This window comes from Ochotona princeps, chromosome 1 (genome assembly GCF_030435755.1).
Source record: "Ochotona princeps isolate mOchPri1 chromosome 1, mOchPri1.hap1, whole genome shotgun sequence".
In the NCBI taxonomy this organism is placed as follows: Eukaryota; Metazoa; Chordata; class Mammalia; order Lagomorpha; family Ochotonidae; genus Ochotona; species Ochotona princeps.
The window spans coordinates 96,692,991-96,711,164 of record NC_080832.1 but is presented as its reverse complement, the minus strand read 5'-3'; the positions used below and the strand labels follow the sequence as shown (position 1 = coordinate 96,711,164).

Sequence of the window (18,174 nt, the reverse complement as noted above, 5' to 3'; positions counted from 1 at the left end):
TCACACTAAATGGGTGTTCTTACAACTGTGGGCTGTAATCGATTAACAGATACACAAAGTCAGAGTCCTTTGTCCTTAGTTTGAATGAATAAATATCGTTTAATCAAACTCAGTTTTTCTGCATCATATTTATGACTATGATGCACCAATGTTGTGATATAAAATGTATTTTTACTGTGGAGGTCAAGGTAAAATGAAAAACCTAGAAAATATTGTTCTATGTAGAAATTAATTACTACATTTTCATTTCATGAAATGTCCTAGAGAAACTAATCATAAATTTATCCCTATCTGTCCTTTAACATCCCAGCATCCCCCTCTATGTAAAACAGGAATTACAAGAGGAGGTTGGAAACTTTCAAATGCCACAGCCTAGATTTCTATACAGTAAAGTAAGGAGGCATATAACTCCAACTTTTCTGGCTATTTCTCTTACAGAAGTTAACTACCAATACAACAACTTCCAAGAGCAAAGGCAAGGCTGCTTTTATTCACAAAGTAGTCATTTAGCAATGCCTCTCTCTTCCTTGGCTCACCACATTGAGATATACATATTCCTTGGCAATGTCAGGATGAATTACTTTATTCATGAAATTATCTAGTAGCTCTCAGTAGTTACGGTTAAACCAATCCAGCCATGATGTGGGGGAGAGATACTACATCAACAGATCCTTCAAAGCAGGAGCTACCAACATTCTGTCCCCAAAGCGTTGTTGTCCAAGGAGGACCTTGGAAGGGTACTGGCTCCCCTCAGTCCACAGCAGTACCAGGAAGACACCAGTCCCCACATGCTCAAGTGCCAAAAACTACATCAGCTACCTCTGCCCCTTCTCAGTCACAGAACCTCGGCAATGAGAAAAAACAAACGTATTTTACTTGAAAGGCAGATACAGAGCTCTCAAAAAAAGGCCACAAGACCTAGGGCTGGCCCAAGATAAACGTACAAATTAGTAGGGACCCAACTATTAACTTGAGCATTCTCCAGATGACTTTTAGGGTGCACATTAGCAGGAAGCTAGAATCTGAAGGAGAGCTGGGACTTCAATCCAGGCACTCTGATAAGTGATGTTGGTATTCCAGTTGGCTTCTCAACCTCTATACCATGAATACCACCTTCAACACACACAGTTTCCTTAACATATTGAGCTGCTCTCCAGATCAGTCTCCTTCTGAGCCCTTTTCTTCCCCATATTCAACCTTTTCAGGAGACAGAAATCCCTGAAAATTCTAACAGGTTTAGCTTTGAATCCATCAAAGACAAATCCTCTTAATAGGTAAAACGATCTCATATTAAATGAGGGCTCAAGCTGGACATTAGGAAGCCAGTCCCTCACCAATGCCCTCAATCTGCTACCAAAGGTAGCAGCATCCCTATCCAAGCAACTCATTTGTGTTGCTTCTTGGCCTTTTGGCTAAGATCCAGTGTTGACAATTCATTTGCTAAAAGTCATCTAGAAAGGTACTGTGGTGCAGTGAGCTAAGCGGCTGCCTGTGATACCAACATCCCACGAGTGATAGCTCAAGTCTTGGCTATTCCACATCTGATCCAGCTCATTGCTAACACCTAGCAAAGCAGCTGAAGACGGCTGAAGTACTTGGGCCCCTGTCAGTCTTGTGGGAAACTCAGGTAGACTTTCCAGCTCTTGGTTTCAGCCTGGACCATCCCACCCATGCAGCCATCTGGAGAGTGAACCAGTAGATAGAAGGTATCTCCCTTCCTCCCTCTTTGTTTCTCCACCTCTCAGATAGACAAGTAAATCTTAAAAAAAAAAAAAAAAAAAAAAAAAAAAAAATCTAGAAAATTCATGTTAAATCATGAAATACAAATCACAATGACACAATGAAACTTTATGATACATTCTGAGCCATGGATATATGGAAGTCCCAGGATTCCCTGCACCTCCCTGGATGTATCCCTAGAAGCCAATCAAAAGCAAGGGAAGAGAAACAGGTTACAATGGCCATGACTGCTAAACTGAGTAAGAGATAGACAAGCTGCTCACTGGGAATCGATCTACCTTCTTTAAATCTAGATCTTACCACCTGATGAGGGAATTCTAACCTATTAACAGGTTCCATTAAATGTACAATGATCAGATATTAAGCATGAGGAGCTTTTAAAAAAATAGAGAGGCAAAACTTTAGCTGGCCCATAATCAAGCAACTCCATGCTGAATTTGTAAGACAATTACACTCTGAAATCCATTTTCCCTCTCTAGCAGTATGACCTTGCAGAAGTTATGTAACCTGCTATCTGTAAAATGGGGGAAATACCAAAGAAATAGTCTCTAAGTTTAGGAAGATAAATTATTTAAGACACTTAGAGCAGTACCTGGCATACAGCAAGCTCTCAATGACTTTGGTTCCTCATGGCTGCCACAGGATCAACAACATGAATGCTGCAATCACACCTGGCTGTCCACTAAATGCCAACGGTAATCTCCCATTGTGACAATTCACAGGATCCACTTTTAAGTCCTAAAACACCCATGGGAGAGAATAACAAAAGCTGTGCTTTTGTGTGTTTGGGGGGCAGGGGTTATACCATCTTGAGAGGAATCAATATCTCAACAGAAAAGCCAGGGCCAAGTGAATTGACTCATTAAATACACAAATAGCAAGTACATACTGTTGACTAGAGGGAATAAACAAAGTAGCACACTTGGCAACCTGTAACAGGTGACACATTCATCACAGAGATGCACCAGGTACAATAAACCCAAAGTAAAATCCAGGATGGAAACGAGCAGATACCAACACAAGCTACACATACTCAGTTAATACAATGATGTAAAAATAAAATTCAAAGAACAGGATTCTGGGAATTAACTCAAAAACAATAAGGCAATCAGTTATTCCATTCTTTAACTAAGAGGCCTTTCAGAAGGTGGTTACCAGTTTTGGTTTCTCTACAAGGAAAGCTGGAAACAGGAGTGAAGAAATGTTTCAAAATGACAGAATACCCACTGGTGGGGTGGGGGTAAGGCCAGATGGCAGTATAGTAGCAGACATGGAAAGGGGGAAGGAAAAGGGGGAAGAGATCCAGGAATTGCTATAAAGGACCTATTATTACAAGAACAGCCTAGGACAGAATCCAATTAGGGAATCTAGGGTAAAGCAGCTTAGTAAAAATTCCAGTCCAAGAGCAGTGAACCCAGCAGCATGTGGACCCTGTGGAATCTCATATTGGGAGATGTGGAGAACCCTGTTACCTGTCATCTGCACTGGACAATCAAAGTCTACATCCAGCCCGAGGTGAAGCCCGAGGAGGCTGGGAGGCACAGAGACAGCCTCTCATCTTTATACTGCCAGGGCACACACGAGAGCCGACTACTCAAAGCAGGTGCCTGGGTTCTCAGACAGCATTTTCTTCTGAGCTTGAGAACTCTTCTCAATCAAACTCGGGAACATACTGAACTCAGCATTTTCTCTACATGAACAAATTCAGGAAATAGCAACAGGCTCTCATCACAAAGTCCTGACTCTTGGATCCCAAGGCCACTGACAAGCCACTGCTGGCCTGGACACTGACATAGCACCTATTTCCTCCCCTCCCCTACCAAACTCACAGCTGGACACCTGCAACCATCTTCGAAGACAAAGTTTTTCTTTTATCACTTACGTTACTGAAAGACACCTTTCACCTTTGCTAGAGATTTCTCTCTATCGTGTACTCAGGACAAGATCCCAGTTCTGTCTAGCCAGCCACATAGGGAGTATTCCTTAAGGTGGCTTTCACCTTTTATTCCCTTTCAGACAAAGGGAATAAATCAACACTCCAGGCTAGAGATAAAGACCATATGCATATACAGGGTGACTTTAAAAAGTTTACATACAAATGAAATGAAAGGGTAACCTGATTTTGGTGTAAAAAAAAAAAAAAAAAAAAAGAACTGAAATCACACACAGAACTTTTTCATAAGATGTCCATCAGCTTTCCGAATATTCCTAGTATGGTAATCCCTCCTTATCCAGTGTCACTTTATGTAGAATTAGTTATTCACAGTCAACTGCAATTCAAAATAAATGCAAAGTTTCAGAAGTAAACTCCCGTGTTACAAACGGTATGCCCTTCTGATGACCTTGATGAAATCTCCCACCTTCCCCCTTCATCCACCCTGCACATACAAGGTATCTTTGTCCAGTGTATCCATGCTGTACACGCTACCTGCCCAACAGTCGCTCAGCAGCCATCCTGGCTATCCGACTGACTGGCACAGTGAAACCTTAATGCCTGTATTCAAATAACCCTTATCTTTATTTTGACCACGACACATGAGGGTATCGACACTAGCAATTCATATTTACCAAAGAAAAGTTATAGAGTCCTTCTACTAAGTGAAAGCATAAATACGTATAAGGGTCTCTCACAAGGTTTATGACAAATGAAACTTTTATTGATTTTCATTTTATGTGAAAGGGAGAGACCATTTATCTGTAGGCTGTCCTGCTCAAATGCCAGCAACAGCCAGGGCTGGGCCAGAATGAAGCCAGAAGCCCAGAGCACAATCTGAGTTGCAAACATGGGTGACAAGAGACCCAAGTACTTGAGCCATCATGTGCTGCCTCCCAGACTGTATGTTAGCAGGAAGCTAGATCACAAGCAGAGTGTCCAGGACTAAAGCCAGGCTCTCTGATCTGCGCTGAGTGCATCCAAAGTAGTAACTTAACTGCTGCCCCTGGAAAACAAAACTCAAGGATAAAACTTCTGGTGCAAAAATATTTTGAAATCTGTGTATACAAGGGGCCTTCAAAAAGTTCATGGGAGGACTAGGCACTGAACTCGGTGGTTAAGATGCTCATGGCCCACAATGTTCAACACTCAGCTCTTGTGCAGTTTCCTGCAAATGGGCAATCCAGGGAGGCAGCAGGAATGGCCCAAGGGAAGGGTGTACTATCCACATGGAAGACAACCCGGACTGAATCCTTGTGCCTGGCTCTGGGCTTCTGGCCCAGGGCCATTCTGAGGCATCTGGGAGTAAATTAACAGACACAAAATTTCTCTCTCTGCCTCTCAAATAAACAACTTTTTAAAAATTATGGTAAAAAAATACACACAGATAAACTACTTTTACACTTAAGAAGTCTTATGTTTTATTTTCATTTTCCACAAACAATCTGAAGTACTGCCATATGCATAGTAAAACACAGAGTATAAATAGGGTTTGGTGTTATCTGTGAGTTCATACTCCTCTGGGTCATGGATAAGGGGGACTACTGTATTAATTACATACAGAACCATTCCTATTTTATACATGAAATCGCATTAGCAAAAAAAAAAAAGCAAGGAAAAGAAGGTGGAATCATGAAGTGCATGTTGGGGGTGGGGGGGTCATTTCAAAAAACCTCATCAGAGAAAGCTGTCCTGAGAAGGTGACAACACAGCTGAAACATGAGTGATGAGAGCAAGTCACATGTCTGTCAAGACCAGGAGCATTCCGCACACAGGGACAGGTGGACATTGTGGCCCTAAGGAGTACTTAGCCAGGAAATGGAAAGCAATGCAGGGGGCCTTCTCTGCTCCTTTCCTGGCCTAGTGCCCAAGTCTTGCTCAGTGGTGGACAGAGGTCAATCGCATCATAGCACACCTTGCAGTGAGCATGTGGCCCATGAGCTGGGCACAGAAGAGGGTGCCAGTTCTTAACTGCTCACACCGTGTGCCTCCCTCACCTCTTGGTGACAGAATGCTTTGCCAGTAGCGTGCCCTTTTCATTCTTATCTCCCTTGCTGAGTTTCATCTGCTATGCCACATGAACAGTACAAAAGATCCCAGCCAATGATCTCTTCATTGCCAACCTGGGCTAGGCTGCTCCATTGGATAAACTGGGCACTTGCTGAGTTGCCTGTGGGCCGAGCTATATTCTCTTGTACTTATCTAAAGTAAATGGGATGCACATGGCTCTGTAAAACCCTTGACACTTTGCTGGATGATCCAGAATTATGGGAACAGCATGACCCAATATGCACAGATCCCCACTCACCTTGCCAGGACTGCAGCCTGCCTGACTGCTGTCGTTTCCCATTTTGCAAGCTGTGTGGGCCAGAGACATCACTTCTCAATAACCCCAGTCACACTCCAGGCAGCCTGAGTAAGCAGAACCAAGTGTGAACACAGCTTCTCTGTGAAACTGTACCTAGTCCTTGAGTCCTAAATGCAGCATTTAGAATAAGCAACTCTTTGGTCCTGCTGGCTCCCCATACAATACTAGAGAAAGAGACATGGCTAAAGATGGCCAGCACCTCACAGGAATCAGACCACGCTGACCATCAGGCCAAAACATCAGTTCCCAACCTCTGACCCAGAATTATTAACCTTCACTCAATCTACCCAAAGTTACGATTACAACAGGGAGTGTAACAGGATCTGTTAAAATAAATAAATATCAATAACAACAAAACCTCTTACATCTACAATAGTACCCCAAGACTTTTCAATAGCTCAAGAGCCACAGACCAAAAATAACTGACAAAGGACAAGTAAATTAGCAGTTTAAAAATCTCCAGTTTTCATGCATACTTTCCCAAAGATAACCTTAATAGAAAACCAACACTCATTATGGAATGTTGTAGTGTTTTTGACAGCCTTGCAAGTGGTATATATCATTTTCAGTTGTCTCACTGTGCAAAACTGATGGGGCTCTGGTCATTCTCTTTACAAAATGGCTCCTCCTTAAAGAGACAGCTGAAAGGGATGTGCTAGTGCAAGAGAGGCAACTACATCCTGTGCTGAATCACCCTAGCACGCATCAGCTCTGAGACCCCAGACAAATTCTGCCATTTGCGCTAAGTGCTTCACAATTTTAAGGCTTGAATTCCAAAAATCAGGGGTGCCACAGCACAAAACACAGGAACCTGGAAACACCCCCAGGAACAAAACACAAAAGGGCAAAAACCAAATCCCCTAAAAAGGGCCCTGCTATATGGAAAATCTATCTGTGCACTCCTTGGCACAGGAGTGGCGTGTGCTCATGTGAGTCACATGTGGGAGATCAAACAAACACTGAGGCTCGTTTGGAATTAACACCCAACAGTCATTGAAAAGTCTGTCTAGAACACAAGACAGGGAGTTGACCAAAAGCAGTCTCCTCCCAGCCCCTTTCTTTTCTTTTTTTTTTTTTTTAAGATTTTATTATTATTGGAAAGCCGGATATACAGAGAGGAGGAGAGACAGAGAGGAAGATCTTCCATCCAATGTTTCACTCCCCAAGTGAGCCACAACGGGCCAGTGCGCGCCAATCCGATGCCGGGAACCAGGAACCTCTTCCTGGTCTCCCACGCGGGTGCAGGGTCCCAAGACATTGGGCCGTCCTCAACTGCTTTCCCAGGCCACAAGCAGGGAGCTGGATGGGAAGTGGAGCTGCCGGGATTAGAACCGGCGCCCATATGGGATCCCGGGGCGTTCAAGGCGAGGACTTTAGCCACTAGGCCATGCCGCCAGGCCCGAGCCCCTTTCTATTTGGCTCCCATAGAGGACCACGCAGAACACTAGGTACACAGTGGGCATGGCAACCATAGAAAAAGGCTGCCATACCTCTCTCAGTCTGAGTACAAAAAGTATACTCTTGACTATTTCTATCTGGGGCAGGAGAGAGCAGAAAGCTGCCCAGCAAATAAAGCATACTGGATCTTTGGGCAAATGTGTTTTTTTTTTTCCTTTTACCAGCTAGCTAGCTCTTCAGGTGAAAGGCAGAGTCACAGAGAGAGAGAGAAATCATCCATCCACTAGCTCACTCCTGAACTGGCTCTAATCACTGGGGCTGGGCCAAGCCACAGCCAAGGAGCCAGGGAATCCATCCAGGTCTCCCGTGCAGGTGGCATAGGCCCAGGCAAAGGGACCATCACCAGCTGCTCCTCCCAGGTATATCAGCAAGGAGCTGGATCACAAGTGGCTTAAACTGGGCCACTTCAAATATCAGTATGCCATATGGGGGGTGGTTCAAGTTCAGACCGCTCCACTTCTGACAGAGTGCCCTGCTAATGGCCTGGGGAAAGCTGCAGAGGCTGGCCTAAGTGCTTAGGAAACTCTTCTCTCTTGGCTTACGCTTGTCTCAACCCTGGCCAATGTGGTCCCTTGCGGAATGAACAAGCAGATAGAAGCTCTTTCTCCCTCTAACTCTGATTTTCAAATAAACCTTAAAGGGATCAATACATCAAGATTTTAAAAGTATGTACCAAAGAGAGTTGTCCAAAACCACATATCAAAGAGCCCAGAGCTAGCCTACTGGTTGAATAATGGTGTTTTAGAGCTGCAGAATTGAGCTTTAGTTGCTCTGGCTGCTAAAGTGATGCAGTCAGGCAGCAGTCAGCTTGCTTTGAAAACTCCCTTTCACACCGAGTCAGTCAGCCAGATTCCTTTATTAAAAATACGGTCCAAGTTTAACTGCTGCCTGGTACAACCTTCTTACTGTATCCTCTTTCATTGTCAGAGTTCACTTAAAAATGAACTAATTGCGTTGAGCTTACATGCACATAAACATCAACAGGTCAAACTGAAATCCTACCACTTTTCCCTTTTCTCACAGCCATCCTTCCTTTGATCAGTCAATCTGTTCTCAAGCAGGCATAGGAATATTCTTCCAGCTGGCTGCCAACTACCCCAGACCACAACACAATTAAACATTGCTTTAATTTTGTAGTTACAACACCATCTCTTGCATTTCAAAAAAGCTTTTTCTAGACTGGGAAGCTGATTCCCAAATGAAAGGAGAAAATACACTTCGTTCAGAAATGTTAGTACACAAGAGGCCACGAGAGAAAGAATACCAAAGCACTCGCCAGCTTCCATGGGTGGATGTACACTACACTGCAGCTCTGGAGTAAACCTTGGCCTCAGAAGAAACACCTGCCACATCAACCCTGATCGCTCTGACTACATGCTGCCATTTGGGACTGCTTACTCTCTGTTCCAGGGACATAGCAATCTCTTGCTGATATCCCAATAAAGTCATTTTTCCTGATTTACAGCACAGGGAGAAAAAGAACCCAACTCTATTCAAGGTCGCAGGTTAAACAATCACAAAGCCAGAGCAGTGACATGTTGCAGAAAGCACTGATCCAGGCTAGCTCCATCGCTAAGGAAGGCTGAACCATGGCTCATGGAAGAGTAGACAATCTGGGAGAGATTCAACTGCTGCACCAATCAGTATTTCCTCACACATAAATAAGAGAGGCCGGGATGAAGTGGGAGCATCCCTCTGCAGCTCCTTGGGTGCCCCATTAATTAAAAGCACTGTGCCAAACACTGCTGGGGGACATTCCTGTAAGGCAGTGAAAGGTCTCCCTGTGGCTTTCTTCTGAAATGGATCATCTGTGACTCATCTGCTTACTTCCTCTCCCTTGTCTTTCACACCCCTTCCTTTCTCCAAAGCTCAGAACACCCTTAGCAAACCAGCCCCTGAGGCCTCGGGCTAACTACCCCCACTCCCCATGGCCTCCTGCAGGCTTGCTATCTGCATGGCACACAGAGGCTTCTACTTCTAAGGAATTGAAGGTTTCAAAATGATCAGAAGTGCTGCAACCCAAACTCGGTAAGGGCAGGGTACTGCAATGTGTTCTAAGTGCAATCATTACCTCTTAGTACTAATGTAAATGAGGCACTACACCTGCTACTACACAATGAAAAGGAAACATAACAGTTTCCTAAAATCTGGACTGCATCCTAGTCACCAAGGGCACTGCCTCGGGAAATTCCTCAGTGATTGTGACCTGGAATGCTAATATAGCAGTGCAAGGGGAATAAGACATTATCTTGGAATTTTGTTCCAGTAGGACTCTTCAGTCACAGCTAAAGAACAGAATGTACTGTCAAGTTCAAAGTTCTCCCTCCAGCTCTCAGCAGGGATTAGCCATTAGGACAAGGACTCCCCTCACCATTTCACTGAACAAACCTGCACTGGGAGAGGGGTTTGCTAGCAGAGAAAATCCCTCTGGGCAGTCTGACTGTTGTAAAGGTACCTGCTTCATTTTCATTTGAAATCAGAACAAGAACTGGGTTCATTTCTGCTTGGGTAAAGCACAGATTGTTGTTTGGAAAAATAACTCACACGCAAGATGTTCCTTGCTGGTAGGGAAAGCCAAGGTGCTGCCCAAAGCACTTTGCTGACAGGGAACAGTTAAGGCAAGCAGGGAAGCAAGGTAAATGATCCACTGAGTGTGGGGACAGCTTACCTTGTGACTGCTTTTATTTCTGTGTTCCCAATGGTTCTCAAAGTCACCACTCTTCACACTACCACCGATTTGAAAAGCAGTTGACTCCATGAGTTCACAATTACTTAATGAATGTCTACTGCATGCCATGCAGGATACTAAGTTAGGAAAGTCACACACACACACACACACACACACTCTCTCTCTCTCTTTCAGCTCTTTTGAAACAAAACAGTAAACAGCATGCACGAACACTTGTGGGTCCATCTCTCAGTCAGTAGTGCTTAGGAGCACACGCTCAGGGACTAGCCTGCCTTGGTTCAAATCCTTGCTCCAGCATTTACTGTGTAACCTCAGATGTTACCAATTTTGTGCCTGAGTTTTCCAATTTGTAAAAGGAGGGTAATTACAGTACTTTCCTCTTACTATTAATACAGGTAGAATACTCAGAAGAATACATGGTAAACACTTTAGTATTGCAAAATGTATTATCACCCCCACTGCAAAAACATTTGGCACTGATCAATGTCACAATCTATGCTCAGACAGCTTTGCTAAGCTGCCAACTGGAATTCTGGGCAAGGTGCTCAGGCAGTGAAGCCTACCTGCAACAGTATCTCACAGCCCTGTGAGTCTCTGCTTGGGATAGAAACACATGCCACAACACAGTACCTGTGACTTTCTGGATCTGTAGGAGATTCTGGACAAATTCCTTTGGCACGTTAAGAGGATGCTGGAAGAGCAGCCTAGTGTCTATCCCATCCTTAGCACAGAGCAGAAGCAAATCTGGTTTGTCCTTTTTGTACTCCCAGCAATTACCATATAGTAGATGCCCAATAAATTTGTTAACTGAAGAGCAGGCTGAGTGTACAAAGTTTGAGTGGAGCCAAAATTTGGACCTAAGTCTCCTACCTGATGTTTGAGCACTCCTGTAATACCCCAGGTAACCTTTCAAGGTATGTATTGTTAATAGGGTTTCAGGGCCAGCACTGTGGCATAGTGAGTCAGGCCGCTGACTGCACAGTTAGCATCCCATATAGGTACCAGTTCAAGACTCAGTTGCATTCCACTTCACTCCAACTCCCTGATAATGAGCCCAGGAAAGTAGTGGAAGATGGCCCAAGGACTAGAGCTCCTGTATCCATCTGGGAGACCCAGAAGTAGTTCCTGGCTCCTGATTCTGGCCTAGCACAGCCCCAGTTGTTGCAGCCACTTGGGGAGTGAAGCAGCGAAAGCAAGACCCTTTTCTCTTTGTATTTTTCCCCTCTCTGACTCTACCTTTCAAATAAATAAAATAAATCTAATAAAAAAAAAAGATGGTGACTATACTATGTTGCTAGAATTCATACAGATTTATCTAAGAGAACATGATAAAGATTAATTGTCGCCGTCCTGCAGCAACACTAAATGACGAGGAATATTCTTGGAGGTCCGGGAAAAACTGGCAAAAGCGGCTGCGTTTAAAACCCTTCTTCGCTGCTCCTGTCCCCGTCCTAAGCTTTCCTACCCGCTTCTTCGCCACCCTTCTTCCCGTTTTCCACCACCCTTCTTCCCAATTCTTCCCGTTTCTGTATTCCCCCCATTCCCCACGTAAGAGCCTCCAGAATGTCACGAACCAAAAGACTTTATTGCCAAAAGCGAGCTGCTTAAATATAGTTCTTCCGCCAATCACTTCTGCACGTGGTCCACTGGGTGCTATCTGATAGGCCAGCAATCGCAGCGAGGGAGAATTAGCCTATCCTTGTGACTCCCTGCCTGCCCAACTGGCGGGACAAGTCCCGCCTCCTGGCACTCGCCGCCATCTTGAAGCCCCTCATCCATGTGGGGTCGGCCGCTCCCCACAATTAATGTAATTTTAGACAATAGTGTCCAAAGGAGAAAAAAAAAAAAACCCACAAGCTAAATCTAGCTGTGCATCTTAGAATGTTTAGTAATCTAGGTGCTAGAACTCTCTAGTAGGGAAGAAAAATGGAACTCATTTCCAAACACCCATTACCACTTCAACTGTATCTCAATCAGGGATCAAAGGACAGTCTTTTAAAGCACTGTGATTATTAGCTTTAGTGTGTCACCTCTTTCAGCGTCACAACACCTGCCAGGGCCCAAACACATCAGGGGCAGAACCTCTGCAGTCCTAATTTGCATCTCAAAAAAGCACAGACCTGAGCCTGACTGCTGGAGGAAACAGAAGGAATGAATGAAGGAATAAACACCCTTACAGATTTCATATCTGTGGGTTCTCTCTGTTCTAAACTGAGTCACTTTCTGTTCCATGAGCTTCACGACCGGGACTACATGATCTCAAGCTTCACTCCAAAGGCTTTGGGATCCATGGAAGGCAGCTTTGGAGATGGACTAAAGGATCCATATCCCTTTTTCCTGATAGCCACACCTGTATGCAGTGCCCTCTCCCCTCCCCCCAGCCAGGGTCACACGGAAACAGAACACAAAAAGGGATGGTATGTTGCCTCCGAGGAGAGGCTGTGGCCTCCATGTGCGTCAGTGGCCTGTTTCTGCTTCTCAGATCACCTGCTCTGGGGCACGTCCGCTTTCAGGTTGTGAGTGATCCTGCAAGGAGGTCAGCGTGAAAAGACACTAAGGCCCTCTTCCAAAGAGCACCGCCTGAAATTAGCACATCCTGTGGCCTCACTCCTTTTCAATGTCAAGGACCCTGAGCCAGGACCACCCAGCCTTTTGGGGTTCTGATCCTTAGAAACTGAAGTAATAAAGGTCGGTATTCACAACACTAAATTTTGGAGTAATCTGTTACTCAGAAGCTGACAAAAGGATTAGAAATTGTTTTTTAAGATTTATCTATTTTTTTGGGCCCGGCAAGGTGGCCTAGTGGCTAAAGTCCTTACCTTGAACGCCCCGGGATCCCATATGGGCACCGGTTCTAATCCCGGCAGCTCCACTTCCCATCCAGTTCCCTGCTTGTGGCCTGGGAAAGCAGTTGAGGACGGCCCAATGCATTGGGACCCTGCACCCGCGTGGGAGACCCGAAAGAGGTTCCAGGTTCCCTGCATCGGATTGGCGCGCACTGGCCCGTTGTGGCTCACTTGGGGAGTGAATCATCGGACAGAAGATCTTCCTCTCTGTTTCTCCTCCTCTGTGTATATCTGGTTGTAATAAAATGAATAAATCTTTAAAAAAAAAAAGATTTATCTATTTTTTATTGCAAAGTCAGATATACAGAGAGGAGGAGAGACAGAGATGAAGATCTTCCATCCGATGATTCATTCCCCAAGCGGCCACAATGGCCAAAGCTGAGCCAATCCGAAGCCGGGAACCTGGAACCTCTTTCAGGTCTCCCACGTGGGTACAGGGTCTCAAGGCTTTGGGCCACCCTCAACTGCTTTCCCAGGCCACAAACAGGGAGCTGGATGGGAAGTGGAGCTGCCGGGATTAGAACCGGCAACCATATGGGATCCTGGGCGTGCAAGTGAAGACTTTAACCACTACACCATCATACCGGGCCCAGGATAAGGCTATTCACCTGCCATGCAGAATTATCCACTTTTAAAAGTTAGCCCGCTGTTAAAGTACTTAATTTTTAGTTCCTCCTATGGTTCCCTTGTCCAGATCAGAGCAAACGATCTCACCGACTGTTTACAATCCACAGATCAGATATGCTCTATCCCTGTTGGGAAGAGGTTCTGAAAAGTCGGCACTCCTTTCTCCCTTGCTGGCCTTCCTTTGGGTTTCTACAAATAAGAAAGGCAACGATTATAAGCATGGCTTAATGAAAAGAGAAAAGCTATCAATTGATCTAACCTGAACTTGGAAGAGAAACGAAAGGCTTGCTATCTGAAGTATAAAGTTTGGCAATGAAAATGATACATTTTATTAGTGGTCTGAGACAATGGTTTTAACATAACATCTATTGTGCTTTCCAAATATTCAATAAGGAATTAGCCACAGTTTTTACATGAGGAAACTAAAGTTCTAGGCTACAGATCCCACCAGTGTACATGAGGGTAAAGTGTATAGTGAGCAGGGCTGGGCTGGGCCATAGCATCCATTGGTTTATATAAGATACAGAACTGACCCAGTCATTGCAGCTACCAGTGTGTACATAGGTTGATGTGGGTGAAGCACAGAGCCAAATCCCATACTGGCAAACACACGAGTCAGATCTGGGATAACTTCAGATTAGGTTTCTTTGGGGATCCCCTCAACTGACCTGCTGGATGGAAACTCCAACCATGGGGAGACTCACCGGATCTGTGGCTTGATCAGGAAGTGCATAGGTCAGAGCTGGGCCTCCTCAATGGCTTAGACAGAGCAGTAGATGGCATGCCCAGATGTACGTGGAGGATATGGTAGGCCATTGGGGCCTGCAAAAGACATCTAGTACCACAGCAGAGGAAGGAGGGCAGAACAAATCGGTCAACTACCCCAGCCAAGTGTTGACAGCAAATATCTGGGGGAATGGAGACTCTAAGGTTGACTATGGCAGGGTCCGGAGGCTTTGGGGCATTCCCTTCACTGCTTTTCCAGGCCACAAGCAGGGATCTGGATGGGAAGTGGAGCAGCCAGGGCAAAAACCGATGCCCATGTGGGATCCTGGTGCTTGTAAGGTGAGGATTTAGCCATTAAGCCATTGCGCCAGGCCCAGGCTTTATTCTTAATACCCCAAACTGGGAATAATCAAGATGCTCTTCAATGAGGATGTGGCTAAACAATCTATGGTACTTCCATAACACAGGGACTTTTTTTGTATCACTCAGAAAAAAACAAAACAAAACCAAACAAACAAAACCAACCAACCAAGCAAACAGAGCTATTAGGGTGCTAGCATTGTGGTACAGCAGGTCAGTACTGGCACCCGTTGAACGCAGTGTTGAGTCTTAGCTACTCCACTTTTGATCTAGCTTCTTGCTAATGTACCCGAGAAGTTACTAGAAGATGGCCCAAGTGCTTGACCCCCTACCACTCAGATAGCAGACCAGAATGGAATGCCTGACTCCTGGCTTAGACTTGGCTGTTGTGAACCATTCAGAGAGCAAACCAGCACATGGAAAAGCTTTCCTTCTCCCTGTCTCTTCCCCTCAAATAAATAAATAAACCTTAAAAAGAAAGAAAAAAAAAAAAAGGACTATTGCAAGCAAGCGTTTATCCTAATGGTTAAGATACCTGTCACAGATATGTGTTATATATATAATATCTGAGTTTGCTGCCCAGCTCTGGCTTTGACCCCAGCTTCTTGGGAATGCAATCCCGGAGAGGCAGCAGTGATGAATCAAGTTCATTGTGTCCCTGCTATCCACATGAAAGACCTGGATCATATTCCCAGATCCTGTTTTCTGTCTTGGCTAACACCCAGATGTTCACTCCCCAGGCATTTGGAGAATGAACCAGCAGCTGGCAGCTCTTGCCTCTCACAACTTTAAAGAACACGCAACAACCTGGATGAACCCCTAGAGCATTAGGTGAGTAAGAAATGCTTGTTTATTTATACAACATTTTAAAATGATATTTTAAAAATACAGACCAGAAAAGAGTTGCTTCCCAACAGCCAGAAAGATGGTATGAAGGCAGGAGGAAGAAAGGACACAGCTTTAAAGGGACAGAATGCAGTAACAAGAACGTTCTATATCTGCATTCATCAATGTCAGCATCCTGCTTTGGGTGCTGTGCTGCAGTTCTGCAGGATAAACAGTACTCAGGACCTCTATATTTCGTAACAAAATACTTCTAACAATTTGAGAGGCAGAGAGAAGGAGACAAACACGCATCCACACATCCAGAGGGAGAGAAAGAAGAAAGCATCAGAAATTCATTCGGGTCTCTTGCATGGGTGGCAGGGAACCCAGTTACACAACTCATCACTGCAGCCTCCCAGATCCACATTAGCAGGAAGTGGGAGCTGGGAAATCGATGTGGGGTGCAAACCAAGACCCTCTTATATGATACAGGCACCTTAACTGTATCTTAACTACCACCACAACAAAAGCTCATATCGTTACTCTCAACCTACAATTATCTCAGCTTTTATTTTCTAAACCCACAATAAGGAGGAAAACAAATCAACAAGCAAGATTAACCTATTTTTTTCTCATGTCAACCAACCTCCCCCAACCTTATGGTGACTTTTTGGGCATATATGATTACACTGGTTTGTGCAGGAAATGGATAGTGTGCATTCACAGAACCTTGGGCCCTTCCTTAAACACTGGTATTTTAGATTCTTTTTTTTTTTAATTGGAAAGTCAGGTTTACAGAGAAGGAGAGACAGAGAGAAAGATCTTCCATCTGCTGGTTCACTCCCCAAATGGCCACAACAGCAGAGCTGAGCTGATCCAAAGCCAGGAGCCTCTTTATGGTCTTCCACGCAGGTGCAGGGTCCCAAGGCTTTGGGCCATCCTCGACTACTTTTCCAGGACACACAATTAGGGAGCTGGAAGGGAAGTGAAGCAGCCAGGACATTAACAGGTATCCACTTGGGATCGTGGCGCATGAAAGGCAAGGAATGGGCCCGGCGGCATGGCCTAGCGGCTAAAGTCCTCGCCTTGAACGCCCCGGGATCCCATATGGGTGCCAGTTCTAATCCCGGCAGCTCCACTTCCCATCCAGCACCCTGCTTGTGGCCTGGGAAAGCAGTTGAGGACGGCTCAATGCACTGGGACTCTGCACCCACGTGGGAGACCTGGAAGAGGTTCCTGGTTCCCAGCATCGGATTGGCGCGCACTGGCCCGTTGTGGCTCACTTGGGGAGTAGAACATCGGATGGAAGATCTTCCTCTCTGTCTCTCCTCCTCTCTGCATATCTGACTTTGTAATAAAATAAATAAATCTTTAAAAGAAAAAAAAGAAAGGCAAGGACTTTTAGCCATTAGGCGATCATGCTGGGCCCAAACACCAGCTTTTTAATTATTCATTTTCCCAGCAGTTAGACTTTGCTTCCCAGGAAACACTTACTTATTCAGACTGTTGTGGTGATGAAGACAATATTTTAATGAGCCTAATGTTCTGATTCACTTTAAAGGTCACACATCTGATACAGAGGTCAGTTTTCAAAGGGTAAAATCATCATGAAATACTAACTATAACCCCCCTAGATAAAAAAAAGACTGGATAATTCACTGGCATCTTCTTGGTCACCAAGTGCTTCTGAGAAAGAACTGTTAATGCCTTATCCTACTTTACAGTATGTACACAAACAGGCACAGATAACTCAGATAAATCTATTATGACCCTGCAGCTTCACAAAAGTCCCCGCAAACAGTCCCTTCCATACCATCTTCCTTTCTCATATGTAGAATAGACATGAAAGTGTCATCAGTAATTTCAGACTGTCAGATTCTAGAATTTTTGACATTAAAAAAAAAAAACTTACTGCATTACAAAAACTGTCTTCTCCTTTCTGGATCATTTTGTTACTCCACTGAAACACACAAAGGGGGCACAGAGGCACTTTCACCTTGTGCCAGGCCACAGTCCGTGAGTGCAGTGTGGGGTTGAACAAGGTGTTGGAATGCCACTTGCACTGCCCAGGGAGAGCCCTTGGACACCCACAGCACTATTGGAGGAGTCTGAGACGACTTCTATAACCCTCTCTGGAAAGTCTCCAGCAAGATTAGATCTCTTCTTGGCAATGCTTTTCAGCAAGTGCAACTTTGCACAAACATGCCACCGTGTTTAAAACTCCCTTGACAACAATTAACAGTGAAACATTGAGAATGAAGCCCAAAGGTGATGACAGTTTGATGGAACTACAAGGATTTCAGTTGGTCAGAGTAATGTAACTGAATATTCTGACTGGCTAATAAGATTTTTCCTTCATTTCACTTCCCCAACTACCAACATTCAACTCTAAGCTGTAATTAAAGCCATTTTGCTATAACAAAATGAAGAGAAACTAGTGATGGAATTAAAATGAATTCAATAGGTGTCCAACACTGCCAGCACATCAAGAGAATGACACCAACCACTCCAAAAGTGGAAATCAAAGAGCAAATGACTGAAAAATACCTGTTTTGGTAAGGAAGCTATAAAAATTCCTTCACTCATTTCACCCAATCTCCCA

At 44.6% G+C, this 18,174-nt stretch overlaps 1 protein-coding gene across 2 annotated transcripts in view; it reads right to left on the bottom strand.

Moving 5' to 3' along the window:
* Window positions 1–18,174, bottom strand: part of ELOVL5 (ELOVL fatty acid elongase 5) — a 117,433-nt gene that overhangs the window by 65,049 nt on the left and 34,210 nt on the right. The window lies entirely within an intron of this gene.